This window comes from Gorilla gorilla, chromosome 16 (assembly GCF_029281585.2).
Source record: "Gorilla gorilla gorilla isolate KB3781 chromosome 16, NHGRI_mGorGor1-v2.1_pri, whole genome shotgun sequence".
Lineage (NCBI taxonomy): Eukaryota > Metazoa > Chordata > Mammalia > Primates > Hominidae > Gorilla > Gorilla gorilla.
In genome coordinates, this window is record NC_073240.2 from 55,790,077 (window position 1) to 55,806,699 (window position 16,623).

Sequence of the window (16,623 nt, forward strand, 5' to 3'; positions counted from 1 at the left end):
AAATTTTAACAGCAGCCAGACAGAAAGGCCAGGTCACCTACTAAGAAAAGCCCATGAGACTAACAGTGGATCACTCTGCAGCAACCCTACAAGCCAGAAGAGAGTGGGGGCCAATATTCGACATTCTTAAAGAAAAGAATTTTCAACCCAGAATTTCATATCCAGTCAAACTAAACTTCATAAGCAAAGGAGAAACAAAATCCTCTTCAGAAAAGCAAATGCTGAGGGAATTCATCACCACCGGGCCTGACTTACAAGAGCTCTTGAAGGAAGCACTAAATATGGAGAAAAAAAAAAAGAACCTGTACCAGACATTGCAAAATACATGAAAGTATAAAGACCAATGACACTATGAAGAAACGGCATCAACTACTGTGCAAAATAACCAGCTAGCATCATGATGACAGGACAAATTCACACATAACAATATTAACCTTAAATGTAAATGGGCTAAATGCCACAATTAACAGACACAGACTGTTGAATAAAGAGTCAAGACCCATCAGTGTGCTGTATTCAGAAAACCCATCTCACATGCAAAGATACACACAGGCTCAAAAAAAGAGATGGAGGAAAATTTACCAAGCAAATGGAAAGCAGAAAAAAGCAGGGGTTGCAATACTAGTCTCTGACAAAACAGACTTTAAACCAACAAAGATCAAAAAAGACAAAGAAGGGCATTACATAATGGTAAAGGGATCAATGCACTCAAGAAGAGATAACTATCCTAAATATATATGCACCCAATATAGGCACACCCAGATTCATAAAACAATTTTTTTTTTGAGACAGAGTCTTGCTCTGTCACCCAGCCTAGAGTGCAATGATGTGATCTCGGCTCAGTGCAACCTCTGCCTCCCTAGTCCAAGCAATTCTCCTGCCTCAGCCTCCCAAGTAGCTGGGACTACAGGCACCCACCACCATGCCCGGGTAATTTTTTTATATTTTTAGTAGAGATGGGGTTTCACCGTGTTAGCCAGGATGGTCTCAATCTCCTGGCCTCATAAAAAAACCATTTCTTAGAGACCTACAGAGACTTAGACTGCCACACAATAATAGTGGGAGACTTCAACGCCCCACTGTCAATATTATGCAGATCAATGAGACAGAAAATTAACAAGGATATTCAGGACTTGAAATCAGCTCCAGATCAAGCGGACCTAACAGACATCTACAGAACTCTCTACCCCAAATCAACAGAATATACATTCTTCTCAGTGCCACGTGGCACTTATTCTAAAATCAACCACATAATTGGAAGTAAAACACTCCGCAGCAAATGCAAAAAAACTGAAATCATAATAGTCTCTCAGACCACAGTGCCATCAAATTAGAACCCAACTCAGGATTAAGAAACTCACCAAAACCACACAATTTTATGGAAATTGAACAACCTGCTCCTGAATGACTCCTGGGTAAATAATGAAATTAAGGCAGAGATCAAGAATTTCTTTGAAAGCAATGAGAGCAAAGATACATTGTACCAGAATCACTGGGATGCAGCTAAAACAGTGTTAAGGGGGAAATTTATAGCAATAAACGCCCACATCAGAAAGCTAGAAAGATCTCAAATCGACACACTAACATCACAATTAAAGGAACTAGAGAAGCAAGAGCAAACAAATCCAAAAGCTAGCAGAGGACCAGAAATAACAAAGATCAGAGTGGAACAGAAGGAGATAGAGACATGAGAAACCCTTCAAAAAAATCAGTGAATCCAGCAGCTGGGTTTTTGAAAAAAATAAAAAATAAAATAGATAGACCACTAGCTAGACTAATAAAGAAGAAAAGAAAGAAGAATGAAATAGATGCAATAAAAAATGATATAGAAAAATATCACTGCTGACCCCACATTCTCTGATGGTAGTTTGTAGAAATAGACTAGAAAATCTAGAAGAAATTGATAAATTCCTGCACACATACACCCTCCCAAAACTAAACCAGGAGGAAGTCAAATCCCTGAATAGACCAATAACAAGTTCTGAAATTGAGGCAGTAATCGATAGCCTACCAACCAAGAAAAGCCCAGGACCAGATGGATTCACAGCTGAATTCTACCAGAGGTACAAAGAGGAGCTGGTAGTTTCCTTCTGAAACTATTTCAAACAGTTGAAAAAGAGGACTCCTCCCTAACTCATTTTATGAGGTATCATCCTGATACTAAAACCTGGCAGACACACACACACAAATTCAGGTCAATATCCCTGATGAACATTGATGCGAAAATCCCCAATAAAATACTAGCAAACCAAATCCAGCAGCACATCAAAAAGTTTATCCACCACAATCAAGTCAGCTTCCTCCCTGGGATGCAAATGGGTTCAACATACACATATCAATAAACATAATCCGTTACATAAACAGAACCAACAACAAAAACCACATGATTATCTCAATATATGCAAAAAGGCATCCAATAAAATAAAACATCCCTTCATGTTAAAAACTCTCAACAAACTAGGTATTGATGGAACATATCTTAAAATAATAAAATCTATTTATGAAAATCTCACAGCCAATATCATACTGAATGAGCAAAAGCTGGAAGCATTCTCTTTGAAAACCAGCACAAGACAAGGATGCCATCTCTCACCACTCCTATTCAACATAGTATTGGAAGTTCTGGCCAGGGCAATCAGGCAGGAAATAAAGGGTACTGAGATAGGAAGAGAGGAAGTCAAATTGTCTCTGTTTGCAGATGACATAATCCTATATTTAGAAAACCCGATCATCTCAGCCCAAAATCTCTTTAAGCTGATAAGCAACTTCAGCAAAGTCTGAGGATAGAAAATCAATGTGCAAGCACATGTGTTCCTATACACCAACCACAGACAAGCAGAGAGCCAAATCATGAATGAACTCTCATTCACAACTGCTACAAAGAGAATAAAATACCTAGGAATACAGCTAATAAGGTATGTGAAGGACCTCTTCAAGAAGAACTACAAACCACTACTCAAGGACATAAGAGACTAAAAGAGTACACAAACAAATGGAAAAAAATTCCATCCTCATGGATAGGAAGAATCAGTATCATGAAACTGGCCATACTGCCCAAAGTAAGTAATTTATAGATTCATTGCTATTCCCATCAAACTACCATTGACATTCTTCAAGAATTAGAAAAAACTACTTTAAAATTCACATGGAACTAAAAAAGAGGCCACATAGCCAAGACAATCCTAAGGAAAAGAACAAAGCTGGAGGCATTACACTACATGACTCCAAACTATACTACAAGGCTACAGTAAACAAAATAGCATGATACTGGTCCAAGAACAGACATATAGACCAAGGGAACAGAATAGAGACCTCGGAAATAAGACCACACATCTACAACTATCTCTTCTTCAACAAACCTGACGGGTTTGTTGAATTTTTATTTATTTATGTATTATTATTTTTATTTTTAAATAAATAAAAATAAATTTTTAAATGGGGAAAGGATTCCCTATTTAATAAATGGTGCTGGGAAAACTGGCTAGCCATATGTAGAAAACAGAAACTGGACCCTTTCCTTATATCTTATACAAAAATTAACTCAAGATGGATTAAAGATTTAAATGTAAGACCTAAAACCATAAAAGCCCTGGAAGAAAACCTAGGCAATACCATTCAGGACATAGGCATGGGAAAAGATTTCATGACAAAAATGCCAAAAGCAACTGCAACAAAAGCTAAAATTGACAAATGGGATCTAATTAATCTAAAGAGATTTTGCACAGCAAAAGAAACTATCATCAGAGTGAACAGGCAATCTATAGAATGGGAGAAAAGTTTTGCAATCTACCCATCTGACAAAGGTCTAATATCCAGACTTTACAAGGAACTTAAACAAATATACAAGAAAAAAACAACCCCATCCAAAAGTGGGCAAAGTATATAAACAGACACTTCTCAAAAGACAACATTTATACAGCCAACAAACATATTTTAAAAAGCTCAACATCACTGATCATTAGAAAAATGCAAATCAAAACAACAATGAGATACCATCTCAGGCCAGTCAGAATGGCAATTATTAAAAAGTCAAGAAACAACAGATCCTGGCAAGGCTGTGGAGAAATAGGAATGCTTTTATGTTGTTGGTGGGAATGTAAATTAGTTCAAACATTGTGAAAGACAGTGTGGCGATTCCTCAAGGATCTAGAACCAGAAATATCATTTGACCCAGCAATCCCATTACTGGGTATATACCCAAAGCAATATAAGTCATTCTACTACAAAGATACATGTACGTATGTGTTTACTGCAGCACTTTTCACAATAGCAAAGACATGGACTCAACCCAAATGCCCATCAATGATAGACTGGAGAAAGAAAATGTGGCACATATACACCATGGAATACTATGCAGCCACAAAAAGGAATGAGATCATGTCCTTTGCGGGGACATGGATGAAGCTGGAAGCCATCATCCTCAGCAAACGAACACAGGAAAAGAAAACCAAACACCACATCTTCTCACTCATAAGTGGGAGTTTAACAATGACAACACATGGACACAGGGACGGGAACATCACACATTGGGGCCTGTCCGCAGTGGGGGTGATGATGGGAGGGAAAGCATCAGAACTAACAGCTAATGCATGTGGAGCTAAAAGCCTAGGTGACAGGTTGATAGGTGCAGCAAACCACCATGGCGCACATAAACCTATGTAACAAACCTGCATGTTCTGCACATGTATTCTGGAACTTAAGGTAAAAAAATAAAAATAATAATACGTAAATAAATAAAAATTAAAAAATAAAATTTTGACCATAAGAACCTAACTCACACAAAGTCACAAATTGGGAAAATTGAGAAGGCGAAATCTGTTCAACAGTCCTCCAAATTTAGGAGTTGAAGCACTTGGCTAAGAAAAAAAAAATACATATAATCCAACTAACATTTAAAAAAGAAAAGGCGGGGGGAAAAAAGCAAAGGAGAGTACTCATTCAGGGCCATAATAACCATCTAGGACATTCTTAAGGGAGTCATATCTCTTCTTGCTGGTTGGTTTTTAGTTTTTCCTTCAAACCACAGCTTCCTATATTGATAAAATTCTGGACCTGGAAGGTATCTTGGATACTATAAAATACAACTTCCTCATTTTCCTAAAAAGGAAAGAAGGTGACACCCAGAAAGGTAAATTGTTTAAGATCACACAGCTTCTAAATGGCAGCGCCAGGACTAAAAGCCCTAAGACCAAAATAGTTCAGTTTTCTTTTTAGCTCGCTATTTTGTGAGACTGACCCTCCTTGCCTTAATCTGGAGTTCCTGTCTTATGCAAAGCTTCACCTCACACAAGGGCCTAACCAGGGCCCAGCATTTAGACCTGGAGGCATCCTTTAAGTAGACAGAGCTGAGCGTAAACACCAACCTGGCTGAATTTCAAGGGCTTCTTCCATGATTCTTATAAGAATTAGGTACCTGCCATCCCTCCAGGTGCTCTTTGTAGATAACCAAAGTCTCACCAGAAGGTTGGGTTAGGCTTCCAATCTAGGAAAAGGCTCCATCCCAAACCTACCATGTGATACCACACCCCAAAACAATAGGTGCCCCTTAAGAAATTTCCCCATTCCTTGAGGCCTGGAGTTCACCAGTTCCTCTATTATAATCTCCCATGAGTCCTCATCTCCTGTTTCTGAATGTTCCTGGACATAGACAGAGAAAATATGACTTGTTGATTGAGTTTTCTTTTCACTTTTAATGAGGCTGACTAAATTAAACACTTAGGACTTGGCACCCAAGTTTTAAGTCAAGACCTATGAAATGAAGTTCAGTGGTCAACACTGGAAACCCAATAGAGCCTTATCCCTTCTCCAAAACTGAGGAGAATGCTTTAGCACACAGTTTCACAAACTCCTCTTAGACCAATCATAGCTTCTTAGCAAGCTGAGGACTCGTGGGACTTTGTGCTCTAGCACTCATTTCTACACATTAGGAGGAGACAACTCTAGAACATACCATTCCTCTTTTGGTCATGATCTGGGGTCAACCTGAGAGAGACCACTTAATAAATCTTCTCATGCTTTACATTTGTAAAATATTCTCCCCCAAGTATATCTAAAACACAATGCTATAGACCTATTATCACATTGTCCAGATATAGAACATTCCAGAGCACAAACCTGAAAATGTTGGCTAAAACATTTTACTACTACTCCTTAGTTTTTGTTGGCCACTAAGACACCATGTGATTTTAGTGTATACAAAGACACCAACACCCACATAAATAATATCAGTAATGGGAACTCTCTTGGAAGGTGAACACTTTTAATATCTCATGGCACACCGTGCCAGACAACAAAGTTTCCTCCACCTATATTTGGACCTTCTCAGGATATGTAATATTCTCTTGGAGTCCCAACAGAAGCACACTTGCAGTATGAAATTCTCTAGGATACAACGAGCGGAGACCCTGGGTCCTTTCTACCAGGCTTCAGCATTACAGTGCCAGAACATCTTATCTTCCTAAGTTCACCCCAGCAAGAGAGCATCAGAGAGAACAAGCAGCTGTAGGAGTGCAGTAAAGAATTACAAGCAAACAGCTCTTCTACAGCTGCTAAGAGCCAGGGGGCTGATAAACTGTTTGATCTTTCTCTCATCTTTTAAAGATGCTTTGAAATCAAGAGACCAGGATATATCCTAGAGATCAGGACAGCAGGAAAACTTTTTCTCTTGCCCTTGCAGCCCATTAATAGGAGCCCAGACATCTTACCCCAAAACTGCAGGTTATATTGAGAGACATAAATGGCCATTAACTTTTTGAGCAGCTTGTTAGGAAGAGGGCCGCGGGACCATTCTCTAAAGGTCTGCAAGTCTTGAGAAGCAGAAAAGAAAGATAACCTAAAGTTTGCACCATGAGAAAGCAGCCACAACAGGAATTACATCAAAGGTGTGGATGACAAGAGCCATTTACAGGCTGACAACTTAAAGTCCCAACAGCAGGAGAAGAGGAAAGAGAGTGAGAGAGAGAGACAGAGAGACCCTGCCCCAAGTAAAGATAGAGCAGGCAAGAAACTGCCCAAAAGAAAAGAACACATCAAGAATGAGTTCAAACAACGAGTTTTGCAAGGAGGTCAGCAAAGCCACAGACACAAAGACATTACAGAGGGATGCTACAAACTCCTGGCAAGACCCACAGGAAGATGACAGAAGAGTAGACATGAAGGCAGCTAGACTGATGCTGGCCTGGCCTTGACTGACCCAAGCACTTTATCAACTCTCTGTATAAGAAACGCTGTTGGTAACAACTAAATTCACCTTTATATAACATGTTCAAAGTAAGGTATATTCATTGAAATAATATTTAATTGTTTGACTGAATTTATTACTCACACTTTTCTCCCCAAAGAATAGGTATTTGGTATGCTTGGTGCCCTGTGGCTGATGGAAACCCACAGCTGTAGTCGCAACAGCTCACACCAGTATAAGTAGATCCATCAAGTGGAGAGTCAACAGCACATTACAGGGATCACCGGAATGCAGAGAACTTATCTGCTTCAGTCAGGCCTGATTGGTGGAGTCCTAGATTACAGTTTTGCTGTAATCTTTTCTTTCCTCTAAATCAGAGGTTGGCAAACTCTGGTGGCATCTGGGTCAAATTCAGCCAACTGCCTGATTTTTTAAATAAAGCTTTATTGATACACAGCCACGCCCCTTCATCTACATATTATCTGTGGCTGCTCTCTCACTATAATGACAAACACTAGTATACTTTCCCCACTGCTTCCATCCTTTCTCCTTCTTGTCCTTTCTCTTTCCCTTTTTGGAGGTATTATCCAGCCATAATCAACTCCAGAAAGTGTCTGGGTTCCCATCTAAACACACAGTCTGGAACTCAGCTGCCACCAGTAGTTTGTTCTAATTTTGTTTTGGAGGGGGGTAAATTTTGTTGTTGATTTGATCTCATTGGATTTGTTAAATTAAAAACATTGCTTTTGGTAGCAAGTCAAATACTATTGAGGTATCTAAAGAAAGAGTTAAGAATCTCTCCTTTCCCTCCATTCTACTTCTCGAAGTACAAAGTGTTAATATTTATTCTTTCCACACTTTCTGCTAAAGGTGGCTTTTTAAAAGCTATTTATTATCACGGTAAGATTGAGAGAAGAAAATACTTAATATTTAATATATAGAGCACATTAATCCACTCAATAAATATTTTTGAAAACCTCTATGTTTCACGCACTATGCTAAGTGCTGAAGAACCAACTTAAAATTCTCTAGGATAGATACCTAAATATCAAATAATATCAGCTGTTTCTTTTTATAAAATAAAGAGCCCCACTGTGCTTAATAAAATGATGATGGTTTGCACACACCAGCTAGCCAAACCAAGGATAAGTGGCATTAGACACAGGAGGACTAACAGGTAGCTGAAAGTAATCTATTTTCCGGATCTAGAAAGACAATCAACTAAAAAGCCAGAGTATAAAAAGAGTGAATCCATAGGTGTATTAGAAAATTATTGCATTGCTATAAATAAATACCTAAGACTGGGTAATTTATGAAGGAAAGAGGGTTAATTGGCTGAGGGTTAATTGGCTCACTTTTCTGCAGGCCGTGCAGGAAACGTAGTGCAGGAATCCACTTCTGGGGAGACCCTATTAAGCTTGTACTCATGGCAGAAGTAAAGAGGGAGCAGGCAAGTCACATGGCAAAAATAGGAGCAAGGAGTTGGAGGGAGAAATGCCACACATTTTTAAACCACCAGATCTGGTGTGAACTCAGAGTGAGAGCTCACTTATCATGAAGGGATGGCTTAAGCCATTCATAAGGGATCCACCCCTGTGATCCAAACACCTCCCACTAGGCCTCACCTCCAACACCAAGGATTACATTTCAACATGAGATTTGTGTGGGGAAAAATATCCAAACTATATCATTCTGACCCAGCCCCTCCCAAAGCTCATGTTCTTCTCACATTTCAAAATACAATAATGCCTTCCCAATATTCCCCTAATGTCTTAACTTGTTGCAGCATTAACTCAAAATCCAAAGTCTAAAGTCTCATCTGAGACAAACCAAATCCCTTCCACCTATGAGCCTGTAAAATCAAAAACAAGTTAATTACTTTCAAGATACAATGGGGGTATAGAAATTGGGCAAACAGTCCTATTCCAAAAGGGAGAAACTGACCAAAAGAAATAAGCTACAAGCCCCCATGCAAGTTCAAAGCCCAGCAGGGCAGTCATTAAATCTTAAATCTCCAAAATAATCTCCTTTGATTCCATGTCCCACAGGTAGAGCATATTGGTACAAGGGGTGGTCTCCCAATCTCTACCCCTGTGTCAGCTCCTGAGGCTGTTCTTACAGGTTATTGAATATCTGTGGCTTTTCCAGATATAGGTGCAAGCTGTCAGTGCATCTAACATCCTTGGGCCTGGAGGGCAGTGACCTCCTTCTTATACTCCACTAGGCAGTGACCCAGAGGTGACTCTGTATAGAAGTCCCAATTCCACACTTCTCCTTGGCACTCTCCAAGTAGAGGTTCTCTGTAGGGGACTCCACCTCTGTTGCAGGCTTCTGCCTGGGCACCCAGGCTTTTCCACACATTCTTTGAAATCCAGGCAGAGGCTGCCAAACATTCTTTACTCATGCATTCTGCAAATGACAGGCTTACCACCACATGGAAGCTGCCAAGGCTTATGGCTTGCACCCTGTGGAGGTATGGCCTAAGCTGTACCTGAGACCGTTTGAGCCATGGCTGGAGCTGGAGCAGCCAGAATGTGGGGAGCAGTGTCCTAAGGCTGCAAAAGGCAGCCAAAGCTTCACAAGGCAGGTGTATTAGTCCGTTTTCATACTGCTATGAAGAAATACCCAAGACTGGGTAATTTATAAAGAAAAAGAGGTTTAATGGATTCACAGTTCCACATGGCTAGGGAGGCCTCACAATCATGGCAGAAGGTGAAAGAGGAGCAAAGGCAACACACGTCTTACATGGCAGCAGGCAATAGTGCATGTTCAGGGGAACTGCTCTTTATAATACCGTTAGATCTCTTGAGACTTATTCACTATCATGAGAACGGCATGCAAAAAACCTGCCCCCATAACTCAATTACCTCTCATTGAGTCCCTCCCACAACATGTGGGAATTATGGGAGCTACAATTCAGGATAAGATTTGGGTGGGGACATAGCCAAATTGTATCATTCTGCTCCTGCCCCTCCCAAACTCATGTCCTCTTATCTCAAAACTAATCATGCCTGGCCATCAGTCTCCCAAACTCTTAATTCATTTCAGCATTAACTCAAAAGTCCAGTCCAAAGTCTCATCTAAAGCAAGGCAAGTTCCTTCTGCCTATGAGCCTGTAAAATCAAAAGCAAGTTAGTGACTTCCTACATAAAACAGAATTACAGGCATCGGGTAAACATACCCATTCCAAATGAAAGAAATTAGCCAAAGTGAAGGAGCTAAAGGCCCCATGCAAGTCTGAAATCCAGTGGGACAGTCAAATTTTAAAGCTCCAAAATTACCTCCTTTGACTCCATGTTTTATATCCAGGTCACCCTGATGCAATAGGTGGGTTCCTATGGTCTTGGACAGTTCCACCCCTGTCTGTGGCTTTGCAGGAGACAGCCCCCCTCCCAGCAGCTTTTACAGGCTGGTGTTGAGTGTCTGTGGCTTTTCTAGGCACACAGTGCAAGCTGTTGGTGGAGCTACCATTCTGGGGTCTGGAGGACAATGGCCCTCTTCTCACAGCTCCACTGGGCAGTGACACAGTGGGGACTCTGTATGGGGGCTCTGACCCCACATTTCCCTTCTGCACTGCCCTAGAAGAGGTTCTCCACGAGGGCTTCGCCCCTGCAGCACACCTCTGCCTGGACATTCAAGCATTTCCATACATCCTGAAATCTAGGTAGAGGTTCCCAAACCTTAATTCTTGACTTCTGTGCACCTGCAGGTCCAACCAGTATCAGAAGAAGATTATTGGATAATGTTGGATATGTCCTCCTCAAAGATACATTAAAGCCCTAACACTTAGTACCTGAGAATATGAACTTATTTAGAAATAAGGTCTTTCAGATGCAATCAGGTTAAAATAAGCCATACTCAATTAGGTTGCACCCTAATCAGATATGACTAATGTCCTTACAAGAAGAAAAAACACATAGACAGAGACATGGAGAAGAAGGTCATGTGAATACAGAGGCAGAGACTGGAGTAATGCATTCAAGCCAAGAAATACCAAGAATTGCCACACCAGAAACTAAGAGAAAGTCATGGAACAGAATCTCCCCTAAAGCCTTCGGAGAAAGCACGGACCTGCCAATACCTTGATTTTGGACTTCTAGCTTCCCCAACTATGAAAGAAAAAAAATTCTGTTGTTTTAAGCCACTCAGTTTGTGGTAATTTCTTATGGCAGCCTTACAAAACTCATACAGTCTGTTCAGGATCTGTAAAGAATTGGCTCAAACTGTTTTTACGACACTGATCCCAGCACTCTTCTCCCACCTTAGGGATATAAAAATGTTAAAATTGAAAACTGCAGGCCTCGTTTAATGTGCTCTGAGACTCACCCCCACCTCCCATCACTCAGAGTCTGATGAATGAATCAATGCAGAATGAGGCTATCTTCACTCCCTAGGTGACATGTAATCTCTTACCTGCTACCCTCATAACCAGCCCAAAACCCACAAAACTAGACTCATAGGAGATTGGATCAAAATGTCTAGAAGTTAAAATTTCCAGGAAGGGATCCTCTTATTCAAGAGCGCTAAAAACATTTCCCTCAAGTACAAGAAAAGGATGTGGCTGATAAAGCTCCTAGGAGGAGCGTCAGCCACTCAGGAAAATGAGATTGTCAAGCAGCACTGCTGTAGCCAGATGCAGTGTTCAGAGGATCACAGAAGGAAAGTGGACCCAACTGGCCTCTCTCCAACCCCTGCACGTATCATCATTCACACCAGGCTGTGCTGGAGTGTTTCAGAGCACAAAGACCCTTTAATTCTGAAAGAGAATTTAGCCATGGATTCTGAGGACTACGATAACAGAGACCTTGAGAACAAAGCACAAGCAGAAGCACACACAGAAAGGGGGGGGGGGAGGGTGACAAAGGAGAGAAGCCTGCTGATCCCTGAAAGCAACTCTGCTGCCTTAATTAGCTGCCCTTACTCAGGAGCCACCTATTTCACACACAGATGTTTAGTGGTACTTCAAATCTCTCAGTTCCTCTGTGTGGGCGTGCGAATTGTGGTGTGTGGTGTGTGGAATGGCGTGGTGTATGGATGGTGCAGTATGTGTGTGTGGTGTGTGTGTGCATGAGTGTGGTAAGTGGAATGGTTCAGTGTGTATCTGGGGTGTGTGCTTGGGGAAGGCAGTGTATGGGGAAACAGGGGTTTGTGACTGAATGCCTGCTTTCAGGATTTCCTAGGTTCAGGTGGAGAAAAACCAGCCTGGGTATGTAGCTGCCGCATCAGCAGTGACTTGGAGCTGATCCACTGTCTGGTCTATTTTTAACAATGATGCACCATGACTTTGCACTCTTCCTTAATATAACTGACGGCAGCAGGATCCCATTGGGAAAGCAATTACAGCTAAGGCCTCTGCTTTCCTGATCACACAATCTCATAGTCCTTCAGAACAAATTATGAAGCATTTCTAGATCCTTGAGACATTTGAAACACTGCAGACAATTTTACAGAATTTGAGAGGCAAAAGAAAAATTATTCAATATATCAACACTAACACTAACTCTATATGAGAACTTTTAACCACTCCCTCTAGTCACCGTAAAATCTAGAATAAGTAAACAAATGCCAACGTAGTGCAAAATCATAATTAGTGTTTGCCTGAATCAATGAAAAAATGAAAATAGTACTGCAGTTGGTATGAATTTATTATCTTCTAGGCCCATTTTAAGACTATAGGACAGGTAGCTATTAAATAATGCAAATTATAAAATTATATAATAGCTACTATATAATAGCTATAATATTATATTATATATTATTATATTATATTTATTATATAATATAATTATATAATATATAATATATAATAAAAATATATTATATAATAATTTTATTATATAATAGCTATTATGTGATTATATATTATTACACATATTTATATTATATCATATATATTATATATAATTATATAATAGCTATTATATAATAGTTATAATTAGATAACTTAATGTCCTTTTATAAAAGGATGCTATATCACAGATATTATAAGAATTCATACTAAGATTAATAAAAGATAATAGTTGCCCTAGCAACCCTAGCTATTTCCTCTTCAGAAATGTAAGAAAACATTACACACAAGTTTAGAAACTCCAGAATGTCAAATCTGACCCAAAAAAGTGAGTCTGTAATTCAATTAAATGATGAAAAGCAATTCAATGAAAAATTAGAAAATATCTATGAGAATCATGGATTAATCATGGAAACCTACAGAGACCTAGAGCTTGAACCTGCCATTTTACAGACATGGAAACAAATTGCCTGAGAAGTTTAATGACTTGCCCAAGATCACATCCCACATGGCATCTCTTTAATTAATGTAAATCTCCTGACTTCTTAACCCCTATTTTTTATACTTTGTGAACTATCTTGGCACTCTATGCCTGACTCTATGCTAGGTGCTATAGATACCACAAAAATGAATGAAACCCAATGATGGTCAACCACAAGTTTAGTAGACTTCTCTTGCTACTATAGCCATTCTTAAAGAAACTACTCTGAGTTCAGACCTCCCTATTCCCCAGGAAGAATTGAAGTCAGCTCACCAGAATCTTCAAACTTTAGAAACAGTTGCACCAGTAGAACAAGATGGTGGCCACCTCCTGTTCCTAATAGTACTTTTTGCTGGACCCTCTCACTCAAGGCCTAACCAATGAACTGGGATGCCCTGATAGTGCCAGCTAAGAGAGGAAGTTGACTCTGGGTGAAGGCAGGCCAAGTCTATAAATGACAGGTAAGAAGGAGAATAACTTGAATAGTACATAGTCCCTGCCTTTAGAGATCTGAATTAAATAACTAGTTAAATATAATAGGTACTACACCACAAGTAGGTAATCAGCCCAAACCTGAGATTTTTTTTTAATCCAGTGATTCTACCACTGAGGAATAGGAGAGAAGGAGAGAGATGTCAGGACTCATACAGGCCCCTTCTAGAAAACGTTAGTTCATTGTCCGTCTCTCCCAGTCAAACCATTGATAACTCAAAAGGCCACAGTGTTTATTTAACATTTCTTGTGCCAACTCATGAAACATCATCATGCTCACTGATAAGACTTTCCAGTCTCTCCCCTGCAGACTGGGTCCATGTCAGCACTTGAGTCCATACCAGCAGTAGGAATGGTATTCAGTGGCAGATCCTCGGTATCCTCTGCTGGACCCATGCCTGGTTTTCTAGCAAAGAGTAGGTTATCTGAGCTGCCTTTGTCACAGTATGTCAAGGGGAAACCAGAGACCACTTAATTCTGGCTCCGTAACCCAGACACAAAATGTTCACCTAAACTAGGATTAGAAATCTGGGGAAAACATATTTGTGCTACCAAAACTCATATGAGTCATATTCACACCAATGAGAGAGAAGTTAGCCAAGCTTACCAGGATTGTCAGACTCTGGGTCACTGAAGAAATTTATAATGTGCTAGGAATGGAAAAAACATAAGTGATCTTCCACTCAATGTTTTGGCCTAGAGAACTCCCACATCTCTCTGCATCCATTTACACTTTAGGTTTCCTGGTAGTTTTATTTTAAAATCTGCCACTAGAAAAGAAAATTCTTGAAAATAATTTATTTATTGTAAATCTTTCATTTTACCCTTGGGAAACTGGAGGTCCCAGGCCGGGCGCGGTGGCTCACGCCTGTAATCCCAGCACTTTGGGAGGCCGAGGCGGGTGGATCACGAGGTCAGGAGATCGAGACCATCCTGGCTAACACAGTGAAACCCCGTCTCTACTAAAAATACAAAAAATTAGCCAGGCGAGGTAGCGGGTGCCTGTAGTCCCAGCTACTCGGGAGGCTGAGGCAGGAGAATGGCGTGAACCCCGCAGGGCGGAGCCTGCAGTGAGCCGAGATCGCGCCACAGCACTCCAGCCTGGGCGACAGGGAGACTCCGTCTCAAAAAAAAAGAAACTGGAGGTCCCACACATGAAGGGGCTTGCTCAAGGTCACTCTAATACTGAAGATGGGCAGGATTCTGTCATAATAAAAAGAACTGCAAATATCCCAGTGGCTTCACACAGCAAAGATTTATTTCTTTCTCACACTACATGCCCCAAACATCTCTTCAAAATCCGTCAGGGACCCAGACTGATAGAGGCTCCATCTTAACATGTGCTTGCAGGGTTACCACAACAAGGAAAAGGAAAGCTGACATCAGGGACTTTAGGGTTGATATCTCTATCCATAAGTGACACATGTGTCTTCCACTCATATTTCAGTAGCCAAAGGAAGTAGCACAGCCACGCCTGACTTCCCGTGGCTAGAGAAGTGCAATCCTGGTACCTAGCCAAGAGGAAGAGAGTAGCAGTGTTTGTGGACAGCACTGATGACAACCAGAGTCACATGGTTAGTGAAGGGCAAAGCCAACAATAGAACTCTAGCTTCCCAATTCCTTGTCGAAGTGTTTCTCTACTTCCTTGTCTTGGAAAGCCTAGATCAAGTTCCACCATCCTCACAAAGCTATCTCTGACTACCCTAACCAATGAAGTCTCATTGGTGTGCATATGACTCGTATGAGTTTTGGTATCACAAACCTGTTCTCCCCAGATTTCTACTCCTAGGTTAGGTGAACATTGTGAGTCTGGGTTACGGAGCCAGAATTAAGTGGCCTCTGGTTTCCCCTTGACATAATGTGACAAAGGCAGCTCAGATAACCTACTCCTTGCTAGAAAACCAGGCATGGGTCCAGCAGAGGATACCGAGGATCTGCCACTGAATACCATTCCTACTGCTGGTATGGACTCATGTGCTGATATCTATGATATTTATTCTCATCTATCTGAATACCTTAGTAACTGTCCACAAATAAACCGTAATTGTGCACTGAACACACACACACAAATCCATGTGCAGTTTTTAGGAGGACTCTTCATTGATTATGGATCCCACAGTCTCAAAAATCAGTGCTAGAAAGAGAAAGACCCTCCTCTCGTGGGCTCATGAGAACACAAAACAGGGAGAATTTAAATGAAAAGGCATAGCCCCAAGAGCAAAAGGAGGCAGTACAGACAGCCATGGAAAGCATTTTGACTCTATGAAGCAATATTTACTAGGCTGGATGTTAATTAGTCTCTTGTTTTGTTTTGTTGTACAATCAGCATTTATTCCCTTCCCTCCCCTGCTCTCCCCTGTATCACACAGGGGCAGGATGCCTAGAGCTATACTTGTCAGATTCTCTCGCCTGCAGAGGGTTGCGTGTGATTTACATTCTGTCAGCGGGATGCATTCGCATAAGGTTTGAAAAGAGGAAAGGAAACAGAAGACATTTTCTTCTTCCTCCAGCAGTGGCAACAGATAAATGAACTTTGCACAAATGAGTTTTTTTGACAGCCTCTGCGTTCCCCTGCCATTCACTCATCACAGGATGTGAAAAAAACTGTGAAATCAGCAGCAATTTTCTGCGGGTTCCTGACCCTTAGGTGACAGCACTCTGACTCTGGACCACCAGAGTGCG